At 39.5% G+C, this 6,330-nt stretch overlaps 1 protein-coding gene across 1 annotated transcript in view; it reads left to right on the top strand.

Annotated features, from left to right (window-relative positions):
• The first annotated feature begins 4,382 nt into the window (after positions 1–4,382).
• The window catches only part of LOC104964357 (sulfate transporter), a 30,845-nt gene continuing 28,897 nt past the window's right edge, over positions 4,383–6,330 (top strand). The window contains exon 1 of the mRNA XM_010793109.1: positions 4,383–4,465. The gene's annotated coding sequence lies outside the window, so the exon portion shown is untranslated. The remainder of the gene's footprint in view (positions 4,466–6,330) is intronic.

The following is a 6,330-nucleotide window of genomic DNA, read 5'->3' as shown; positions in this document are numbered from 1 at the left end:
TCTCTCTGAAACAGTATGGAGCTCAAAGGCTTTCTCTCTTGCCGGTTATACCACAAGGTGAGTTCCTTTTTACTTCCTGCTTCTTCACACACATGCTCTCCAGTACAGGTTAGCTCTGAGTGTTAGCCATGCTAATGTAAACACCGACCATATTACGTCCAAAACAGTCGGGCATTGTTTCTGATAGCAACGTTTCTGATAGGCCCGTGGGTCCACATTTCAGATATTACGTCATATCGGACGCAAATCTGGATCAGCTCCGTTGTTCCCCGTTTTTAGAGATTTGGGTACGGAGGAAAAGAGAGAGAGTTTTATTTCCTGATGCTGCGTGAGTTCCCCGACACACCGGGGACACCCCGGGGACACACCGGGGACACGCCGGGGACACACAGGGGACACCCCGGGGACACACCGGGGACACACAGGGGACACACCGGGGACACACCGGGGACACAGCGGAGACACACCGGGGACACAGCGGGGACACATGTTGATGTAGAGAAGACATCAAAAAGTGCATTTTGCATGATAGGTCCTCTTTAAGTAACTTTTTAACAAGACATCAGACTATGCCACAGTTTCTGTCAATAATGATTCATGTTGTTCGAAGTGTATATGTCACAGATTACGTCACCGAAACACAAAACTTTTCTGACAAAATAATCATTATTGTACTTTCATACATCTTGTGTTTTTCCAGCACTGTCAATCTATCACTGCCTATATGTAGGAGTGTGTGTGTGTGTGTGTGTGTGTGTGTGTGTGTGGGTGTGTGTGTGTGTGTGTGTGTGTATGCAACCTCCGCCAACCCCCACTGCTTTTCCATACAGACGTACGGTAATAAGCCGCGGCGCAGAAATCGAACCCATTTACGAGTTCAAACGCCAAAAAACAGACGAATGATCGCTAAGATGGAGCCCCCCCCCTCTCCATTTAGCTCTCTCTCTCTCTCTATCTCTCTTCTCTCTCTCTCTCCATACAAATGACTGCTATCAATATTTCCAATCTTCATTTCTCCAGAAGCTCAGGGCCCCTTTCTGCCAGAAATCAATGGCTTCCCACTGAGATCTGCGACAAGGATCAGAAGTGAGAGCGGCTCGGCTCACTTTCTCCGGGATAAAGTCTAGTTTCTCTACAGTTTCATCATTTAGGCAGCCCGCGAGTGTGTGTGTGTGTGTGTGTGTGTGTGTGTGTGTGTGTGTGTGTGTGTGTGTGTGTGTGTGTGTGTGTGTGTACTGATGCATGTGTGCTTTGGTCCTATCAAAACAGACCAAACTACAACTCGTATCGCACTTTTTCTCTCAGTCTAATTGCCGTTGTGTTTGATGACATCATTGCACCAACAGGGATGATTTTATGGATGTGTGTGTGTGTGTGTGTGTGTGTGTGTGTGTGTGTGTGTGTGTGTGTGTGTGTGTGTGTGTGTGTGTGTGTGTGTGTGTGTGGTTTTGGTAACTTAAGTTGTCTAAACATCTTAAAACATGAAAGGGAGCTAAACCCTTAATTTATGACTGATTTAATGATATTATATCGACTTCAATTTGAGTTTTTAACAGATATAATCTTATATTCAACCACAAGATCACTTATTTTGACACTGATTATCTCTAAAAGTTCAAAATATAAGGTCATTTTTACATGTTTTAACCGTGGATGTGAGCTAATTAGATTTAATCAACGCGTGCTTGCCTCTTTATTTAATATGATAGCTCAATTAGTGTATGTTGTGTCTGATTCTGATATATTTCATTTCAGTCGAATGAATGATTTAAGTAGGTTTTCTTAATCAATCAAATCACATCCACCAGGTCTATGTGCGTCTTCCTGAATGTTTGCAACTTTGTGATTGTCTATCTCAAACTTTATATTGTCATGCATTCATTTACTTATGCGTCTGTCTGTCACTCAATGTTCTGTGTGTGTTTGTGAGTGTGTGTGTGTGTGTGGGGAACTTATACATACATAAGTTAATGCACTTCTGTCTGCATTGCTTTATGTGTGTGTACAATTAAACGGCTGTGTGTGTGTGTGTGTGTGTGTGTGTGTGTGTGTTCTGGTTGTCAGTCACACGGCAGGGCTAGGCTAATCAGCGCAGCTAGCTGTTCGCTGTGTGATCGGCTGATTAATATCCTGTTAGCGTCCCGCGGCTTTTAAGGCTAACTGCTGTTTCCTCTATAGATCCATCGCTTCATAACAGCGCTGCCTTCATCTGGCCTCATTAAGACGATGTATTACTATACTGAGCAACTACACACACACACACACACACACACACACACACACACACACACACACACACACACACACACACACACACACACACACACACACACACACACACACACACACACACACACACACACACACACACACACACACACACACTGTTTTTTTAAAGCTAAATGCTGATTGGATAAAGCTTTGTCACAGATTTGATAGCAAAAGTTAGTGAGAAGAAGTTATGTGACACTGTGACTAAACACCTGCTTGTGGTTGTCATTTACGTATGACGGTCTGTAAAGTATGTGATGAGGCCCCGCTTCGAGAGCGTCGACGGACGGACGGACAGGTGTTAGTCGAGCCTCGCAGCGATGTAACCGTTCAGCGCCACACTAATTGCGCCACATAAGCGCATAGGTAGGCCGCATTTTCGGCTCAGTCGAGGCCCCCTCCGCGAGATGAGGCCCCCTCCGCAAGGTGAGGCCCCCTCAGCGAGATGACGCCCCCTCCGCAAGGTGAGGCCCCCTCTGCAAGGTGAGGCCCCCTCAGCGAGGTGAGGCCCCCTCAGCAAGGTGAGGCCCCAGGCAGTCTGCATGATCAGCCTGTAGGGAGGGACGACCCTGACTTAATGTCAGATCTAATACCAGTGAAAATATGATGTTTTATGATATGAAGTATGACCAAACCTACGCAGCTTCAGATGAATGCAAAGGCTGAGGATTTACAACTTGAAGTAGTTGAAGGGGAAGATAAAGGAAACTGAAAATGATCAAAACCAGGAGAAAAATCGCGTGGTTGAAGTCTTGTTTGTATCCTAAACGTAAACTCTGGGAAGGACACTAGTTGCTAAGTTTCCACTGAACAGAGGTGGGAAGCACCAGAAACATGTTTCTGGTATCTTTACTCCACTACTTTTTACTTTGACTTCTTACATGTTGAACTCAAATACCTGTACTTTCTACTTCTTACATGTTGAACCCAAATACCTGTACTTTCTACTTCTTACATGTTGAACACAAATACCTGTACTTTCTACTTCTTACATGTTGAACCCAAATACCTGTACTTTCTACTTCTTACATGTTGAACACAAATACCTGTACTTTCTACTTCTTACATGTTGAACCCAAATACCTGTACTTTCTACTTCTTACATGTTGAACACAAATACCTGTACTTTCTACTTAGTGCTGTGATGTCATAGTGTTACACACGTTTGTTTCTCCAACAGCTCAGATTTCATCATGAATCCTGCTGTGATGACCTGTACAACTCCTGCAGGAATCTGAGAGGCAGAATAACACACAGCAAGACCAGAAGTCCCAGCAGCTGGGAAGCACTAAAACAAACCCCTCACTGTTGAGCAGCTGGTAGAATTTGCAAGGTGTCAATCAGACAGGGCGTGTTCAGGGAGGTGAGAAGCAGGAGGAGCGCTCACTAAGCCTGGAAACCCAGACACCAACTGTAAGAGGAGTTTTATGAGTAATTGGAGCTTCAGATGGAAATGGGAGGACAGCTATGTATTCAATGACTTTTCAGAGTTTTAAGAGCCTCAAGACTCACCCTTTTAAATGTGGCTTGTAATTTAATTGTATTTATTATAGTTGTATTATTTTTTTCATTCTTATTTTAATCTGTAATTTTTTTTATTCTAATTTTAAATTGTAATGTATTTGTATTTTTTTAAATGTTTTATTCAGTCCTGTGTTTTGTTTTAAGTGTGTTTCACAAGTGTATGTTTTACTTGGTATTGATTTCCTTATATTATTGCTATTATTATAATTATAATTATTTTATTATTGTATTTGTCTTATTGTAATTGTGTTGTACTTTGTATGTGTTTATCTTATCTTATTTAATTTATATTTAATTTATTTGTAATTATTGTTTTAGTGCTTGAGTCCTGTGTTTATTGACTGGTTTTAAGTGTCTTCACCAATAAATGTTGGTTTTAAGTGTTTTATTCATCACAAAGTTATGTGTTACTTGGTATTTATTACCTGTTAATATAATTATGTTAATATTCAATGTATTTTAAATATTATGTTTTTGCTTCAAATGGATGCATCTTCTCAAATAGACCATCTCTGTCCCAGTGGGTCACGTGAGGTTCCATGACGTCATGACGCACGGCGCTCCGGTGTAAAATGAATTTGAGGCGGAATGATTCTCGGCTGTGAGAAGACATCCCTGACCTGAACCTGATCACGACCTCTTAAACCGCCGCTCACTGACTGGAGCTCAGGTCAGTAACTTCACACACCAACACATTTAAATAGTTACTGTTGTTGTTTTTAGAAAAAGAGCAGAATGTCATGTTAAATTCACTTTGGTTGGCTCTGGTTTCAGACTGGTGTCCACGTTGAAAAGTTGTTTACAAAGGTGTCCATTCATTCATAAGGAAACGTCGGAAACAACCGGCGATTTATAAATATATTTGACAAAGTAACTACTATAACAGCCGTGTTTTAACTAGTTAGTAAACACTTAATAACATCTCTGACTTTTGCATATACGCTTCCCTAATACAGCTGCATTTAAATACCCTGTATACTCAGTAATCCCATGAACACCACTACACACTACCAGTCGTAACGTCACTGTAATCCTATTAACGTTATTATTTTGAGAAAGTGCCACGTGTCTTCTCAGCAGGGGTTCCTGTTTTCAGAGGTGAAGAAGTACTCTCATCTTGTACTTGAGTAAAACTAGAAGTACTCAGATCTTGCACTTGAGTAAAAGTAGAAGTACTCAGGTCTTGTACTTGAGTAAAAGTAGAAGTACTCAGATCTTGTACTTGAGTAAAAGTAGAAGTACTCAGATTTACTTGAGTAAAAGTAAAAGTACTCTCTTCTTGTTCTTGAGTAAAAGTAGAAGTACTTAGGTCTTGTTCTTGAGTAAAAGTAGAAGTACTCAGTTCATGTACTTGAGTAAAAGTAGAAGTACTCAGGTCTTGTTCTTGAGTAAAAGTAGAAGTACTCAGGTCTTGTTCTTGAGTAAAAGTAGAAGTACTCTCATCTTGAACTTGAGTAAAAGTAGAAGTACTGAGGTCTTGTATTTGAGTAAAAGTAGAAGTACTCAGATCATGTACTTGAGTAAAAGTAGAAGTACTCAGATCTTGTACTTGAGTAAAAGTTGAAGTACTCAGATCTTGTACTTGAGTAAAAGTAGAAGTACTCTCTTCTTGTTCTTGAGTAAAAGTAGAAGTACTCAGTTCATGTACTTGAGTAAAAGTAGAAGTACTCAGATCTTGTACTTGAGTAAAAGTAGAAGTACTCAGATCTTGTACTCGAGTAAAAGTGGTTTAATGAAACAGAGAAGTAGTACTGCACATTTGAGGAACTTTACTTGAGTATTTAATTTTAAATTCCCCTTTTTACTTCTACCCAGCTACTCCACTACAAAGCTTACTAGGTAATAATTCAGATTTTTCCATTAAAAAGTATGATTTGTTTGTTAATTAAGTCAGCTCTTTATTCAAGAACAGGACGATTAATCAATTAACAGATTGAAAGATAATTAATTGGCACTTTTTTGTACACATTTTAGTTTTTATTTATTTAGAACAGGGGTGTCAAACTCAATTTCATCATGGGCCACATTAGCATTATGGTTGCACTCAAAGGGTATATATGTAAGTATATATATATATATATATATATATATATATACATATATAAATACATAATATATATGAAATAATGTATTATATTATATTATTGCCTCTGCATTGGATTATTATTGGATAGTAATAACTTCATAATTAACTACGTCTGAAAGCAGAAGTCNGACAAAAATATGGTTCAAGAATGATTCAGAAGTGGGAAAATTAATAAATGCAACCTCTGGGTTAAAAATAACCCAGGCAGGTGTTCAACTGCAATTGAAGCCCTAATAACCCCTTTTGACCCAGCATGAACAACCCACCAGTGTGTTTACAGTACCCAAATAACCCATAATTATGACCCAGCCAAATCAACCCAGCAATGTGTTTATTGAAATAACCCAGCATTTTTTAGAGTGTATATATACATATATAAATACATAATATATATGAGATAATGTATTATATTATATTATTGCCTTTGCATTGGATTTTTATTGGATAGG

This window comes from Notothenia coriiceps, unplaced genomic scaffold (genome assembly GCF_000735185.1).
Source record: "Notothenia coriiceps isolate Sejong01 unplaced genomic scaffold, NC01 NC01_scaffold00037195, whole genome shotgun sequence".
Lineage (NCBI taxonomy): Eukaryota > Metazoa > Chordata > Actinopteri > Perciformes > Nototheniidae > Notothenia > Notothenia coriiceps.
Note: the sequence above shows the minus strand (reverse complement) of the source record. Positions and strands in the feature narration are given on the sequence as shown.